At 36.8% G+C, this 18,767-nt stretch overlaps 1 protein-coding gene across 8 annotated transcripts in view; it reads right to left on the bottom strand.

Moving 5' to 3' along the window:
* Positions 1-18,767, bottom strand: part of grip1 (glutamate receptor interacting protein 1) — a 351,292-nt gene that overhangs the window by 159,882 nt on the left and 172,643 nt on the right. The gene's annotated exons all lie outside the window — the stretch shown is intronic.

Below are 18,767 nucleotides of genomic sequence, written 5' to 3'. Positions count from 1 at the left end.
TGTCTGCGCTTCTGTTTCTGACCCAGGACAACAGTCCCACAACCTCTGCGCCTCTCTAATCGAACTTCTCCTGTCCTAAAACAGCGACTAATTGACCAAAAGCCATTATGTACACCATCAAACATAGCTTTCGTCCACAAGAGGGCAACAAAATGCACAGAAAATGTAGCTGGAGACGGTCAGAGCTTGCAAATGTGAGCATGTGAAGGTGGATTGACAGGGAAAATAGTGCAGTAGGTGTCAAAAAGAGCTGATCTGAAAAAAAAAAAACACCAGGAAGTTTTAGGGCCAAAAAAATAGGAAAACAAACCCTTTACATATACTTGTACAAGCTGGGATGTTTTTTTTTTGCAATAAAATCAAGAATGGGGCGGCATGGTGGCTCAGTGCTTAGTAGTCGCCTCACAGCATGAAGGTTGCTGGTTTGAGTCCCGGCTGAGCCAGTGAGAGGGGTCTGGATGCAGACCTGGTGCAGTGCAATCTGAGCTGCATCCAATGCTTCTTAATGTGCTCACCTAACCCAACCCGTCACAGTCACTCACTCCATTGGGTGCATTATGTCTGACATTGCATCGCTGAGTGAATCTGGGAATCTGGGGGTTTTTATACAAACATTTTGTTTTGATATATTTACACAAATAATTTTACAAAATGTCTTTATGAAACATGAGTTTTACTTAATATTATAATTATTTTGCCATTAAATCTATAATTCTGTCCCATAGCATGTATTTTTGGCTATATTGCTAAAATAATACAAATGGTTTTGCTCAATATGTTGTCCAGGTTTAAGTGCTTGTGTGTGTGTGTGTGTGTGTGTGTGTGTGTGTGTGTGTGTGTGTGTGTGTGTGTGTGTGTGTGTGTGTGTGTGTTGTGAACAAGCAGTGCACAGGGAAACAATATGCAGAGTAGCTCATGAATATTATGAATATGAATGATTTCTCCATAGGGTTTCTTAATATGTCAGTAGAACCATATGGATTTTGATGGAGGATGAGCACACAGTATAATGACTTGCTCTGACTCAGCAAACACACACAGCACTGTTAATGCAGTAGGTAGCGCATTGACCCTTTTCCCACATCACAGTTGACCGCTGCTAATCTAAACACTTAGGTCAGTTGACCCAGAATGATTCCTGTATATAAGAGCAGAACATAATGAACCAATGCAGCAACACACAGAATGAGAGAGAGAGAGAGAGAGAGAGAGAGAGAGAGAGAGAGAGAGAGAGAGAGAGAGAGAGAGAGAGAGAGCGAGAGGATAAGATAAAAAGAGAGAGAATGAGAGAGAGGCGGAGTCAACATCAGGGTCAGGCACAATTAAACAGGCCAGTGTTGACTTTGATCAATCAAGCTCTTAATGATGTGAAGTTCACTGCGGTAAATGGGTGTGCTGCTGACATTTTAATAGCGGAGGAGGAGGTCTGTAAATCATCATTTGAGACTGATGTAAAGCTGATGATGACCAGCAGAGGGAGGCATTTTACCAGCTTTGTTTTTATGGGTAAACGAGAATTTATGTAAGAAACTCTAAAGTTACTTAAAATATTTGTAAACACAGTTAAGAAACAGTCTCCACAAATAAATACTACAAATTCACCACAAATTAATGCTAGTATTTAAAAAAAGGTATTACAACTTTTTTCCTGTATGTTGTAATACCTTTTTTAAATATTAGTATTAATTTGTGGTGAATTTGTTGTATTTATTTGTGGAGACTGTTTCTTAACTGTCTTTACAAATATTTGTAGTATTTAATTTGTGAACACGCAAAGAACCATTTTAATAAACTGATAAACAGTTAACAACATTTATTCCCATCACATTAACATGGACGTTGATATTACAGGATTAATTTACATTATAAAATATATCTAAAGAGAAAATGGTTATTCTGATTTTTAATAATATTACTGTAAGGATTCTATGAATAATTAAATAATACATATGTAACATATATATGTATTTTAACATAATGAATTACTATTGACATTACTTTGTAATAGTATGCAATATTATTAAGTGTAATCTGGATAAAAAACCATTGGAAAAGAGGATGTTGTATTTGGTAACAAATATAAAAAGATAATAATTATGGCACATAATAAAATAATATTTATTTCTATTTTAAAGAGTCACTTTTTAATATTATTATCAATAATTACTTTTTGAAATAGTATTATTAATAAAGAAGATGTGAACAAAATACATTTCAAAACACAAAAATATTAAATAAAAGCAACATTACTTAAATTAGTATACAATAAAATATGCATTATTATTAATATCATTATTATTATTAGTAGTAGTAGTACTACCACTACTGCTACTACAATTATTATGCATATATATATATATATATATATATATATATATGCATACTTAAATTGGTCTTTTAGAATATATTGTTGAAATCAGAATTGTTAAACCCCCTTTGAAATTTATTTTCTTTTTAAAACATTTCCCAAATGATGTTTAACAGAGCAAGGAAATTTTCACAGTATGTCTGATTATATTTTTTCTTCTGGAGAAAGTTTTTTTGTTTTATTTCGGCTAGATTAAAACCAGTTTTTAATTTAAAATGTCAAAATGATTAGCCTCTTTAAGCTATTCACTTGCCTAATTACCCTAACCTGCCTAGTTAACCTAATTAACCCAGTTAAGCCTTTAAATGTCACTTTAAGCTGAATAGAAGTGTCTTGAATATTATCTAGTCAAATATTATTTACTGTCATCATGGCTAAGATAAAATAAATCAGTTATTAGAAATGAGTTATTAAAACTATTATGTTTAGAAATGTGTTGAAGAAATCTGCTCTCCGTTAAACAGAAATTGGGCGGAAAAATAAACGGGGGCTAATAATTCAGGGGGTTTAATAATTCTGACTTTAACTATGTTAAAAAAGCAAGCTTATTTTAATATAACAGCTAACTTTATTGCATATAAATGAAAAGGCTGAGGTTGTGACTATTAAATATCATCCAGTCAAAGTGGGCTTTCAGTGAAAACACTGCTGGTATCAGAGACCAGCAGGGCCATAATAAAGGAATGACAGACAAGAGTCATCAATCTTCGTCAATGTTATTACAGAACACTCTGCTCGGCTATCAGCATATCTGCATTTAATCAGGATCAAGGCCAGCCAGAGGGCGTACGGATGTTTCTCTGTGTGTGCGTGTTTGCGTCTAGTTGAATAGATTGGTATACTGTAGTCTTGAACATCTATGCCGATAATGGTCCTGACAACATTTGACCGCTGCACATCAGCCAACGCGGTACTGCTGTTTTATCCTACACACACCTGCCTCTCCAGCTTCTGGGGTCATTCCTCAGACCCCTTTAAGCAAAGCGAGAGCATTTACAAATGGTTTTCTGACACTGTTCACTGGTCCGAGCAGAGAGTTTCATGATGCACTTGACTGATGTTAAAGTCAAACTATTCACTTTCTGCCTTTCACTCCTGCACCTGCTCCACAGCTCAGCTGCTACAGCAGGATTTGAACTGGGACCAAAAATAAGAGCATTTTACTCCTGTATTGACGCTGGTTAAAGACTTGATACAGTATCCAACATAGAGTGTTTTTAAATGCCTCAAATGCTCTCTATGACTCAGCACCAGAGTATATTTCTAAAATGTAGTTTACTTCAAGGCAGTACGGTGGCTCAGTGGTTAGCACTGTTGTCTCACAGCAAGAAGGCTGCTGGTTCTAGTCCCAGCCAGGTCAGTTGGCATTTTGAGTGCAGTTTGCATGTTCTCCCAGTGTTCGCGTGGGTTTCCTCCAGGTGCTCCGGTTTCCCCCACAGTCCAAAGACATGTGGTACAGGTGAACTGAATAAACTAAATTGGCCGTAGTGTATGTGTGTATAACTGAGAAAGTGTATGGGTGTTTCCCAATACCTGATTGCGGCTGGAAGGGTATCCCCTGCGTAAAACATATGCTGGAATAGTTGCTGATTCATTGTGCTGTGGCAAACCCTGATGAATAAGGGACTAAAGGCTGATTTATACTTCTGCGTCAAGCGCATGCGCAGCCTTCACACGGTCGCATAGCCCTCGCCATGGCTGACGGTGACGCTGATGCGCACCTCTCAAAAAATGTAACGTGTCACAATGACGCATGGAAGCTGTGATGAGCTTGGGTGGCACTGAGAGCCACGAGCCCGATGGAGCGAATGTTTACAAGTGTCAAGTCCCATGAAGGAGCTGCAGGTGGAATTTTTGTTTTGTGTTTACCTTATGATTAAAATTGTTGCTCATTCAGAGGTGGGAACCGGCAGATGTGCGAGTTATAGCTACTTGTAGTGTTCAGAAAAAACAAAACACCCTTGAAGAAACTCGACACATAAAAACCTACTGCTAGCTAGTGTTTCGGATGTGCAACACAAACACCACACAGAAGTATAAATGCAGGACTTGCACAAGGCAGGCACCGTGGTCACGCCGAACACTTGACGCAGAAGTATAAATCAGCCTTAAGCCAAAGGAAAATTAATGAACGAATGAGTTCACATCAACCTTTAAAATTTCTGTACTCAAATTAGGGTTCATACACATTTTAATCAAAATTCCATGACTTTTCCATGATTTTTCCAAGACTTTCAAGTAAATTTTCATGACCTAATGGTTCATGCAATGTCTACATATGCGCGGTAAAAGAAAAACAATCCATGTTTAAATTTATTACAGCTTATCGTAAAACACGCAACAATCCATTAAGTTTCAATTTATATCCATGTAAAATTGATTTAGATAATGCTTACACCGCATTAATAATGTAAGCGTATGTGATTGGCCAAGGACAGAAAAGTAGTAAAGACAACTAACCTATATTTAAGTATCTGTTTTCCATGACATTTCCAAAACTTTGTGGGCTTTTCTGTTTTTCCAAAACGTTTCCAGGCCTGGAAAATGCCATGTCAAAATTCCATTCGTATGAACCCTGTCAACTGTGTCTAATGGTTTCACATCATCTCCAAGACTTTGGAACGTTTCATTGTCATTTAAAAAGAAAAAGATACAAAACAAATTACAGAAGTGGCACTAAAATAACACTAGCAGGTAATAAATTATTTCTAAACTCTTATTAAAAATCCAATCGTTAACTGTTCATCAAAAATGACCCTGGGTTATTTTACATTTTTCGGTCTTGTTCTTAGCGTTGTATTTTATTTGATAGGCCAATGTTTTATTCTTGGCTGTTTGATTAATTATTCTGGCTGTGCGGTTAAGAAGGGGAAAGAAAGCACAGTGGCCTTTTATAAAAAGAATTAGATTTCCAAGGGTGGTCAATAAGAGTATATTTGGAAGAAAGAAAAAAAAATGTAAGAATTAGGATATGGAGATATTCTTGAGATAAATTTGACCTTCATCTGCCCTGATTGCCCAGGTCAAAATGTCTCCTCAAAGATCCAGGAGAGAAACCCTCCACAATCAGCAGTTGATCCAATCAATTCCCCATGGATAAAATCAAACCCGACTCCACATGCTTTTCCACACCAAATCTCAATTTGCTCTGAAAAACATTACACTACATGGCTGTAAGCGCCATATTCCAGTGGCTTGACAAATCAACAGCAAACGGCAAGCAACAACAACAAAAATAAATCAGCCTGAAATGCATCACAATTGCACTTGACTGCATTTCTTTTGAAGATATTGAAGCATTTTAAAAATATTTACCACCCAAAATGCGACAGTATATGTCCTTTGGTCAGACTACTTTCATAGCCTCAGGGCTGCAGGTAATTGCTATCTGGCCTCCAGCAACAGTAAAGTAAAGCACATCTCCATTGGTTTGCCTCATTCTACTGACATGAATCTAAAAGAGCTGGATGACCTTCTTTACAGTACAGCAGCTGTCTAAGCACCAGAAATACAATAATTGCAAATGGTGCATTACGGGTGCAGTCGACATCTTTTTTTTTTTGCTGTTTTTTTCCCTAAAGCCATCATGAATTGACAAGGGAAGCCAAGCAGAGAGTAAGACTGGCATTATGCAGCCTTGCCACCCCCTGGGATATGCAGATAAGCACTTCCTGTGCGAGGGGGAAGTGGGGTATTTTCAGGGCAGCTCTACACGCCTCTCTTTTCCCAACCCCCAGATCTTATTAAGACCCTGCCAGCTCCACATCCAACCGTTTCAGACTTCACAGAGCCTCCCGAAAGACGCCCCAGAAGGCATTTCACAGATTCAGAGGTCTTTTGTCAATGTGGATTAAAAATAAGCAATTGATTTTAGAATAAATATCAAAATAAAAAGGCATTAAAGTTCGAATACTCATTATACCTGACCCAAAATTTAATATAGGTCACATTTAAGGCTAGATTAGAATGATGGGCTTATTTATAACAGATAGATGTACAAAATACTCCCAAATATAAAATAAAAACACTTTATAATCTCTTCTGATGTTCATATATATGATTGTAAGGGATTCAAAGATGTGATGTGCCATTTTGGTTTGATTTTACATACATAGAAAGCAATATCAAATGCAAGCAAAGAGTCTGCTTTAATGTTTACAACTTCTGTGCCCATGTCCATCCCTTTTTGACTGCAGTGTACCCATCTTCTGATGGCTACTTCCAGCAGGATAACGCACCATGTCATAAACCACGAATCATCTCAGACTGGTTTCTTGAACAAGTTCACTGTATTTAAATGGCCTCCACAGTTACCAGAACCTAACCCAATAGAGCACCCTTGGAATGTGGTGAAGAGATTCGCATCATGAATGTGCAGCTGGCAAATCTGCAGCAACTGCGTGATGCTATCATGTCAATATGGACCAAAATCTCTGAGGAATATTACCAGTACCTTGTTCAATCTATGCCACAAAGGATTAAGGCAGTTCTAAAGGCAAAAGGGGTCCAACCTGGTGCTAGTAAGGTGTACCTAATAAATAATATTCCATGGTCATTCAATGTAGCATACATGATTAGGTTAAAATTAACCAACATTCTTGTATTCAAATATATAAAAGAACATTTTAAATGACAATTAATTAGTATTTTGTAGCTGCACTGTGAATTGCGTCAAATAATTGCAGTTTTAAAGATTCTTGCTATAAAATATTGTTGCACTGGATGATATTTAAGTGTTTCTTTTTCTGTAAATCACCGTAAAAAAATGAATAAAAGTTGTTATGTTTCCTCAGAAAATATTACAACTTAGCATGCCACATTCCAATGCTCAATAAAAAAATAACACTTGTATTGCATGATTTTTAACATTATATATAGCTGAAACTCACTGGTTTGTAATGACATTAAAAATAATAAATGGTGACTATTTTCAGTTTTGGGTGAGTGATCACTTTAAAATGAACCACAAATGCACTGACGTCAGCCATTAAACCTCTGACATCAGAGCAACCTAGTAACCTTTAACTGTAAATCTAGAGTCTCTGGTGACTGATGTCACCATTAATACGATGGACTTTTATTTGTTCACAAGAGTGACAGACAATGATACACATATTTTAAATATTAAAGAGACTTACCTAATGGAGCAATGGCAGCAGTGGAAGCAAGAGCGAGAGAGAGAGAGAGAGAGAGAGAGAGAGAGAGAGACAAAGAGAGAGACCATTATTAGTACAAAAATAATGTACAGCATAGCTTACCATCAAACAGAGGAACTATAGTTAAATGACAGTAATAGTACAATCAGTTATACTAGAAAACAATGAGACTGAATTGAGATTGAGACATTCATTCATTCATTCATTTTCTTTTCGGCTAGTTCCTTTATTAATCAGGGGTCTTTATTAATCAGCAGATTGAACTGCATACATAACAATAATATGCTTCAAAATGAATTTTCTGTTGCATTTTTTAAAAAAGTTTTGCAAACAGCCTTGTCAAAATGAGATGCATTCATATAGATCTGAGAAAACTGCCTAAAATGCTTTATAGGCCAGTAGTTGGCAAAATCATTTGGTTTAACATTTCCATTTAATTCAATTCAATTCAATTCAATTCAAGTTTATTGGTAAACATCTGTGCACAATACATTCCTGTAGACAGGTATTATTGTTTTGGTAGTACAGACACACACACATGCCTATGGAATGATCGCATAATATGAATTCACATGGTCACATTTTCACGAATTTATTTTGTTTTTGTTTTCTGTAGTTCACACATGTGACTATACATTAGTCTGAAGCCTGTTTTCAAAAGCATGCATTTGAAAATGTTTTTGACATGCCAATAAATGGCCAAAGCACATAAAACATTTTCCATTTTTAGTTCTTGGTTATTTTTTTCCCCATGAATCAGTCTGCTCTAGAGATTCAGAAAGTAATGACTAAAACCGCACTCAAGTACATGCAAAAGTACAAATTTAAGCATAATCTAACATATTTCGAAAGACTAAATGGAACTGCACAATCCATTTTCACATTCATACGGTAATATTAACAGATTTTCTCGTTTATGTCTTTATTTCACCCATGAAAGTGTATGAGAGACAAAACTGATACTGAAACAAAACCCCTTTAAAATCAGCCACAAATGTTCACAGGAACAGACATGCTATTAAAACAATCAATACACCTTTTAAGATAAGCTTCGTGAATAAATAAAATAAAAAATAACAATAAATAAATAATAAAATAATAAAATAAAATAAATAAAATTAAATATAAAATTAAAATCAAATTGCACTGAAATGACACCAGTTATATTGAAGAAACACTGCTCTGTAAGCTGTCTATTTAGTATGTATGTGTGACCTCCGATGTGCCTTCATTTTATCATTCCACCTCAAATAATGGGGAACTTTCTGCTGCAATGACTCTGACGTCTAATAGTTTTCCAACTCGATGCACAGGACACCTTAGCCACCATCTCCCACCCACCCAATGGGAGGGAAAAAAAAGACAATTTACATCTTTCAAAATGTTTTTCTACCCCAACGACTTTGGTGCCAGCGGCTGAAAAGGCTAAAAGCAAGAAAGAAGAAAATGGCACATGATTTGACAATCAAATTTGCATCTTTCCAATCTGCATCCGCAAGCACCAACAAATCAAATCCAGCATGCATGCGGAGAAGAAAATTAGCTCTGGGTCAGTAGGGAAGCACTTCTTGAGCCGCCCATAATGCGGCCCATTTTAATGACTGCATAACTCATAAAAAACAGATCAACAGCTTAATCATGGCCTAATGTGAATGAAAACTGCAGCTTTAGCTTGTTTACTCTGAAGAGGTAAGAGAGTCTCGGCTAAAGATGGAACAGCGAATGACTCAATATCCAGCACATGACAGCTGATGTCATCTCACACTCGCGCTGGCGAGAATGATGCTAATGCTTCAAACTAACGGAGGATGAAATGCCCTTTAATAGCAGAGCAACCTTATTTACATGACATGACAGCTAGTCCTCAAACTCCATATTGCAATCAGTTGGACGCTGTCACATTGTAATCACATGTCAGTCATGGAAAGTCCCCATGGGTCCAATGTGTCTAAGAGCTTTGCAATAAAAAATACAATAAAATAAAATTATTTTAAACAAACCATTGGACTATAAAAGAGGTGTTGACATAACATATGGATGGAGAGAAGATTATTTTAGAAGTAGACAAAGATACATATTAAAATAAATAAGACACTATTAATATTAAGACACTAATATTAGGTTAGATTTAGGTCGCAGGCATCTTAGAGTAATGTTATTTTGATGTCCAAAAATGATGTGAAATGACGTTGATATTTGGTTGATTTTAGGTTGTGACTGTGTAGTTTTGTGACTGAAATCCAATGTCAAACCAACATCTTAAACCAACATATTAACATCAAATACTGACATTTATTTGTCAGGTATGGGAACCAAAATCTAATGTCTGATAGATGTCATATTGGTAACGTCCACACAACGTCAAGCTGTAACATCATTAGACGTTGATATTTGGATGATTTTAGGTTGCGTTGGAAAGTAACCAAAATGCAATGTCTGTCCGCCGTTGGACATTGACAAAATGCAACAGCCCACAAAATTGGGGTACAACGTCAATCTAACATCATATTGACGTCCTTTGTCTGCTGGGGATAAAACTAAGGTAAATCAGTACAAACAGTATAAAGAAAAAATGATTTAGAGGTAGAGAAATGTATATTTATTTATATAACTATTCAACCAATAGGTGGAAATCCATTTAGAGAAATATAAAAATTAAATTGCTTAACTGTTAAATTACATTCAAGACTATTTAGATTGCAAATCAATGCAGCAACAGTCAATGAACAATCAAGTTTTCAATCAAACTCCGAGTAGTCCTTTACCAAAATCTACAAAGTGCCGAGAACACAATCTAAATGTCTGTAAAAGGCAAAGCTTTAAAAAGTAATTACAGCAGGCAGTGTCATTCAGACAGAGTGAGGGGGAACAAAACTACTAAAACCCCTTTCACGGATTTCTGCAGACCTTCAGAGTCTCTGCTGTTGGTTAAAGTGCAATGAGGCCGAGGATGCAATGTAGGATAGTGGGCGGCCAGTAAATCCAGCTCTCTTAAATGAAAACTAACAGGCCCTCAATTTCTTACAAGTAGAAAAGTTAGGCGAGGATAAACACGGTGCTTGAAAGCATGCTGGGCTGAACTGTTTTACTTAACGACAATGTTTAGTTTTAGGCATCTCATCTGGAGTTGTCACACTGATGCTTGTTTATCACAGAGGGGGACTGTTCTGCCAGTAGAGATAGCACCAAGTCTTTGTGCTTTAGACGTGAAGGACTGAATTAATTTTCCCCTTCAGTAAACACTGGCTTTCTCTCCAGTCCGAGCGATTAATCCAACACGGGTAACTTTTACTGTCCGGGGAAATCAAAAGTTACTGTTGCCAAAAGGCATCATCTGTCCAACTTTATTGGGTGACAGGTCAGTTGCATGGGTCCTGGGCATTAATACACTGCAGTCTGGAATACTTGATTCTGATTGGTCAGTTGTGACATTACTAGGTGTATTATCCCATGATAACAACCGCTAAATAACGCAGGCACTTCCAGGAACTTCGAATTAACTTGACCGTCTGTGAATACTTTCAACTTCATATAGTTATATCTACATTTATATGTATCTACTTGTCAGTCACTTGCCAGTGCTTGTTAGAATGAATAATAGGTCAGTCTATGCTTGATTTAGCCAGTTTGTTTCTGTCAGCTTTGTAATTTTGACAGTTTGGCGCCATCAAGTGACTGAATAATACTCAAGTTATTGTATACTCCATCAGCTGTTTTCATTCATGTCAGCTTTGCATTTGATTAAAGAATTAGTTAACTATTATGGCTCAGAACAATATGTTGTGTCTAATTTTATGATACTTGTGCATCCAGGTACAGGTACCGATCCAAGTACATCCAGAACAGGTGTTTTCGCAGAGTAAAGCTGAATTGCATCAGACTGCCAATAAGCCTTTTGGGGTTTTATTATACAATAACAACAATTATACTTTAATAATTATTCCTAAGATACAATGGGGTTCAAAGGTGCAAAACCAATGAGACTATACTGTATTTAATTATAATGATGGTCAAAACAATAATGTATTTGTTAAAATAAAATAAAAAGCTCTGAAGTTCAAATCAATTATAAAAATGGTGATTTCATTGACTGAAACGTATGTTGTTGATGCTGAATATTTAAAAAATTGTTGATCCACTTGGATTTCCAACTATCTCTAGGTTTTACAGTGTATGGGTAAAAAAAAGACAATATCCAATGAGTGACAGTTCTGTGGGTTAAAACGCCTTGCTGATGCTAGAGGTCAGTGGTGAATGACCAGACTGGTTTGAACTGATAGATGGCTAACACTCAAATAACAACTGAGGTCTGCAGAAGAGCATCTTTAATACACAACATGTCCAACCTTGAAGCATATGCGCTTCAGTAGCAGCAGACAAAGCACACCAATGACACACCTGTCAGCAAAGAACAATAAACCAAGGGTATACAATTCACACTGGCTCTCCACAATTGGACAACAGAAGATTGGAAAACAGTTGTCCACTCAGAGTCTTGATTTCTGCTGCAACTTTTGGATGGTAGCGTCAGAATATGATATGAACAGACAACATTAAATCTATAGTTAAAACAATAGTATGCTGGAACATTCATTAACAAAGATTATTAACAGTTCTGTCTGGTTCTTGAATCTGATTGGCTGATAGCCAAGCGATATTCTGCAAATAACAGCACTAGTACAGCCTCTTCACCCTTGTGTATTACTTCGCCCACATAGAGCGACAAGCAGAGGACACTCTACAGTTTGACAAATATTGCAGCTGTTGGACAACATAATGTACTTTTGAGGCTTTTGTAGTCGTTGTAGTAGATTACACCTATGCAGTTTGTTTATAAGGATAGTGCCTATTTTCAAACAAAAAAGTTTTAAGACTCTTTGATTTTTTTTTATACACACGATTAGGCCGTCGAACTGTGGTATAAATGCAATATTACACGAGTAGCAGTGCGATATGGCTGTATATCGGCACTGGTGGGAGGGCAGCCTCAAACCAACTCACGGCCTCCCACCAGTGCTTATATACAGCCATATCACACTGCGACTTGTGTGATATTACTCATCTAGTAAATTCTACAGTACAGTTGTCAACACTTGAAGTGGATCAAAAACGTATTTCCAAGATGGTCCTAAGACAAGAATGTGTGTTGTTCTGTAGTTTTAGAATAAATTTGATAAAAAGTTTTGAACCACTTCAAATGTTGACTACTGTATATACTTTATAATACATTTTACTAAAGTATGGTTCAAACTACTCTAGGATTTACTATAAATTACTATAGTATTTTTCATGTGCACCTCTTTGTGACATGTTCATTTCTTTTGTTAACCATCATTATTCTTATGTATGTGTTTAGGACATATTTTCACCTTCAGATTCAATGCCTAATTATGGAGTTGTTAAGATTACTATAATTAGATTAAATATACTTAAAAATAAAACATTCTGCATTCTTAGAAAGTTTGTACTTGCATTAGTATGCTATTTTATTGATAAACTGGCATTATATAATGAGTGAAATCAATGAATAACATGACTAAATTGATCTTTTCTCAATGGTTCAGTGATGATTTAATGATGTCTACATATTTTCTTGTCACTTGATAACAACTGAGGATTATATAAAAACCCCAACCTACCGGAGTATTGTTGCTGATTATACAGTATTCATCCCTTTTTGACCACAATATACCCAATATTGTGAAGGCTAATTCCAGCAGGATAACACAGATCCTCAAATCCTCTTAAAGTGGTCCGCAGTTCATTATGCTCAATTAGCCTCAGCAGCCGCAAGAACTCAAGAGCACTTTTGAGTTGAGATAGAATGAGAGATTTGCATTATGGGTGCTCACCGTATAAATTTGCAGCAATTGTGAGATGCTATCATTTCAATATGGGCCATAAAATCTGAGGAATGTTTCCAGTTTGATCTATGCCATCAAAATGAAAGACAGTTCTGAAGGTAAAAAGAAATCTAAGGCAACACTAGCAAGGTGTACCTATTAAAATGACTAAACCGTAGAAGTACAGTATGTACAATGAGTGACAATAGTGATACAAATCTACAAACGACTGAGACACATTAGAATGCACTTGTGTGTGTGAGTGTGTGTAAGAGGGAGGGATGTAGGGAAAGCAGACAAGCCCCCTGGCTTTGCGACGTGGTCTCGCATCTAAATGAAGAGCACAGAGAAAAGCTCTCCAGTTCTCCTGCTAGCATGTTCACCAGACCACAGTGAGGAGGAGAGGGAACACAAACGTGCTAGCCGGGTTGCTATTGAACCAGACCGTCCTCGGGAGAGATGCCGGGGGGCTAGACGTTAATTAAATCTGATCCTCTGCTTGCACTTGAGCCACGGGAGCCACGACTGTAATCATGTGCATCTATATTACAGCTCCGACAGCTAGTTTCAGAGGAAATGCATGATTGAACTCAAGACACGTCCTAGTGCAAATATTATAGGCAATATGCTGAATTGGAACAATGGGAGATCTCGCAAAGAGAATGAAATGTGTTTAACTTTTTAGTTACTGAGGTGTGAAGGCTTATTCTGGTAGAGGATTACCCGTTTTGATAGGATGGAATCATCTGACTGACATGCAATGCAGCCAATCACTGATCAACATGACCAGAATGTGTGCTGAAATATAAATCTCATGAAATCAAGGACATAACTCTACTATTAATAATACATGCCTGCCCGAAATATAACTAAATCTTTTCAAATATTTGATCCTACTAACCTTTGATACACATTAAAGATTTATTTGGCAATGCTGTAATGATCTAATCATCCAAAACAATTTCTGTATCAACTCTGTATCATTGTCACTGTTTAAAGAGAAGAAAGGCTTAGACGTTTCATCTAATCAGCCAATCAGTTAGATTACCAGACTGAGAAAGTTCAAACGGTAATGGTAAACTTGTATACCCCACACATCATAAAATTCACAATACAAAAATCAACATTCGGGAAAATAACGTTAACAAATTATAATAAAATAATAACAAAACAACATTTCTAAGATAAATATTAAATATAAAATAATACAACAGACAGTCAGCTCTTCAATTTGTCCTTTACATGCTCCCCAATTATTGTAAGAAGCTACCCCATTTCTGATTGAAAGTATGGATTGAGTCCTGAAGTCTTGCCAACATGCATTTAGTCACACTATTTTGATGGTCCGTTTGTTGAACTAATTCTCATTAGATTATAAGTAGACTGTTAGGTTAGGGTTGAGGTTAGGGTTTCTTATCACAAAGTTTCTTATAGTCAGTTTAATGTCTGTTGAAGGAGCAGTATCAACAGATATTAAGCAGGCAGTCTACTAATACTCAACTGGACCATCAAAATAAAGTGTTACCATATTTTCATATGATGCAGTAGAAGTCATCAGCTCAATCCAATCCTTAAAAGGAGTATCTGAATTCTGCCAATTTCGCAGCACCAGTCTCACAGCCATAATACGACTAGCCCAGTCTGTGCTTTAGATATTCCCTTCTGTAGATTGGATGCATCACCAAGAAGGAAAACTCTTGGTGATAAAGGTAAAGGTTGTCTCAGCCATTTCTCAAGGTTTTGAATAATTCTGGTCCAGAATGGAGCCACCAAATGACAGTTCCACATTAAATGTAAAACGATGCCCACAGAATGACCACATTTCCAACTATGGCTGTGCGATTTGGGGAAAATATCTAATTGTGATTTTTAATTTTTTTTTTTACAGACATTGCGATTTGATTCATGATTTAAGTATGTAGTCAAGCTTCAGCTCAATAATCTGTTAACGGTGGCAACAATTCTGCAACAGCTCTTAAAAATTACCCGTTTTAATTCAGTGTCTGTGAGTTTGAAACCAAAATATTCATATATTACCAATGCTCTTTCTCTTTGATAATAATTCATCTATTAATGCTTCTGAAGCAGCAGACTCCATAATCCCACTTGTCAGCACTTTCCTGTTTGTTTTCTTTTGTTTTATTATTGTGGATGTTCCGCATAGTTTGGTTGCGCAATTTTGATTTGGCCGAATGAAACTTTGCTCACTCAATTGGCTAGTAAGACTGTCACACACAGACGGCAGTCAGGCATTTGCTCTGGCAAGGGGAAATTAAATAATACCGTACATATATATTTCATATCGCAGCCTCTTGCGATTAACTAATTGCAACGTTTCAAATTGCGATTGCGATTAAATTTTGATTAATCACACAGCCCTACTTCCAACAGTGGTTATTTTTCATTAATCCTAGCCTATTTAGTCTTACTGGGGTCCAGTAATATCATGTATTATTTTGTAACGTATGAGTTTACTTCTAGCATCTCTCACAGGACCCCCTATATCAGAAACTACTGCTTCCCATTCACCCTCTTCAAATTCCACCTCCAAGTCTTTCTCCCAAACAATTCTTAAATGATCACTTTTTCCATACATGTTGTTTGCAGCAATCTTATACACAAAACATGTAGTTTGCACTGACTTTGACATATTTAGAAACCCTAATAAAACAATTTCTTCTGACTTATATCCCACGGGTCTTATACTTCTATGCAATTGTATGTACTTCCAGAAATCCCATTTATCTAATAATTTGAACTTGACTTTCACCTCCTGATATGAATACAGTGCCCTCTGTCCATATAATTCATCAAAGGGTGATGTGGTAATACACATAAATGCCATATTTTTTTCTTATTTTTATTCAAATCACTAAAAAATTGAGTACTTTAAGATGCTACTTAGTTTAAGTAATAGAATTAGACTTAAATTTGAAGTTATTAGTTAGACTGCTGCATATAAACGCCTGTATGCATCCAGTCCGCATTTGTATAGAATCTACAGATATGCTTGAGGCTTTTTATATGTAAATTTAGCACAAATGCTGGGAAAGGTGAAATGCATGCCGGGAATGGCACATCTCCTGCTCTTCTCAATGGAATCAAGGCCAACATCAAAGGACCGGTGGGGTCTCTCTATTCCCAGTGGCAACCTCTTACATAATAAATGACCACTGAATGAGTACACATGATTACTGCACAAATTCTTTTCAATTTTCTTTCAAAATGTAACACTGAACCACTCAAACTGAAACACCAGTCATAACATGCAGGTTCACATATAAGAAATAAAAAAAATATCAGGTTTAGATTTAGAAGTTTTGATATATTCGAGTATACTATCCAAATACATATGTGGAAAATATCACAAATTTTGCATCAAATTAGCCGTCAAGTGCAAATCACAATGTGCATAACTATAAAACCTAGGTAACTGCATCCCACAGTGCTCACAAACCTAGATCCAGTACTGGATAATGTCACAGCCAAATCATATATAGCTCAAAGCTCGATTTAGCCACCATTAAAAAGCTAAAAAAGTCATCACATTGTGTCATGTAGAATTTAAAGCTGTGCTAAAACCAGACTTTGACCTGCATGTAGACAGTTGCTGTATAGGTCAAAGGTGTAAATCCTGGGTCAGGAGGGACCACACAGCTTAGCCGAGACAGTGTTAGATATATGTTTCCATTTTTGAGTCAGGTCAGTATGACTCTAGAGACAAAGCACAACCTTTTCTTTCAAAGGTACCAGTTTAGAATTATCACTGACACAGCACCGATATGTATCCTATACAATTAGAGAATAATACAAAATAAAATAAGGTCACTACCTCGAAAATGCAATTGAATTAGCAGTCTAATTCTGATAAGCAAACTTGATATAAAGAAATGCAATTAAACCCAGGCCAGCAGATAACATCTGAGCTTAATAACTTTGCAGTTGGTGCAATAACCTCCAAATATCTCAACTGCAGTGGCAAGGGCAGAAATGTTCAAGTGGACCTTGGTGAAATAGGGTGCTGATGCTCAAACTAAACAACAACATTCTACAGAAAATGTACTATCGATTTCTTTGGGGTTGAAAGATATAGTCAAGGATTCCTATATCCATACTCGGGTAGCAAAAATTCTGGCCCAGATTTGGCACAGCAGGTATTCATCCGGCTCTGGCATACAGCAAGTGGGCCAAATATGGCCCAGGTTTCAAAGAGGTGGCACTGTCTTTAAGGCGGTATGCAAAACATGGACCAGATGTCAAATGTTGCATTTGGCCCAGATGTTAAAAATTGATATGTGGGCCACGTAAGTTTGGCCTATCTTGACCCACATTTAAAACAGATTTAAATTATATTTTGAGAGAAGAAATATTTTGCATAAAGTCATTTCCATCTTCCTCTTTGCATCTTCTAATGTCTTAATTCAGGAACCAATCAAGATTTATTAATCTATTGTTTCCTGTGTGTTGCAAAATAACAGAATTTAACCTACATTACATATATTTTATTAACCAAATTATTATTTTACAAATTATATTATCATTAACCATTACTAACCATTACCATTATTAATGCAATAAAAGCACAATGCTTCATGGGTTCATCAATTTTATTGCAGTCGTGACACACCAAATATGGCTTACAGACAATGGCCAAACAATAGCTGATTTATGGGTTATTAATTTGGCTGAGACTAGGCCCAGATATGGTCCATGTTGGGCCCTTATATGGAAGCCAGACTTGGTCCATCCATGTACCATAATTTACTGCAGCATGTGGGCCAAGCAAAAGCTGATTGCGTGGGCCAGAGCTGGGCCAAAGCACTTTTGCTATGTGGGTACAGTAGGTCTTAAAACAAAGACATTATAAGCATGTATAATGTGTGGCCATTGTGGTTAAGGTTGATCAATAAGGACAGAAATTGTTTTAAGTTTATTATATCCCCCCCCCCCCCCCCCTACCTATATAGTGTCACATTTATGAGAGCTAATGCCACCCTGGCCACATGTGGACTTCCCATTACACTACTGTTCACTAAAATGCAAGTATTTACAGCATATTTGAGCCCTGTGCTTACAAGAAGCAGACCAACATTACAAACATGTTCTCTACACATTTGAGCCATGGCGATCCCTCTATAAACAAGACAACACATCTAGGGTCTTTTAAGTAGCAAGTGTTGCAGTTTGGCACTTCTGACGGCAAATGGAGCAAAGTCCACAATTCCAGCTGACGCTAGAGGCCATGTATCTGGCTGAGGGTCTAACATTATCATGCCACCAACTCATCAGGGCTTCCTACGGGTTTCCAGAGCCTGTAATCTAAAGCGCACTCAGAGATTGAGCAGATGTGGCAAACATGGCAACCCCGCTATCAAACACCCGCTGGGAGAACAAGACAGG

Source organism: Danio aesculapii, chromosome 4, assembly GCF_903798145.1.
Source record: "Danio aesculapii chromosome 4, fDanAes4.1, whole genome shotgun sequence".
NCBI classification, from domain to species: domain Eukaryota; kingdom Metazoa; phylum Chordata; class Actinopteri; order Cypriniformes; family Danionidae; genus Danio; species Danio aesculapii.
The sequence above is the reverse complement of the archived record's forward strand: the minus strand, read 5'-3'. Positions and strand labels throughout refer to the sequence as shown.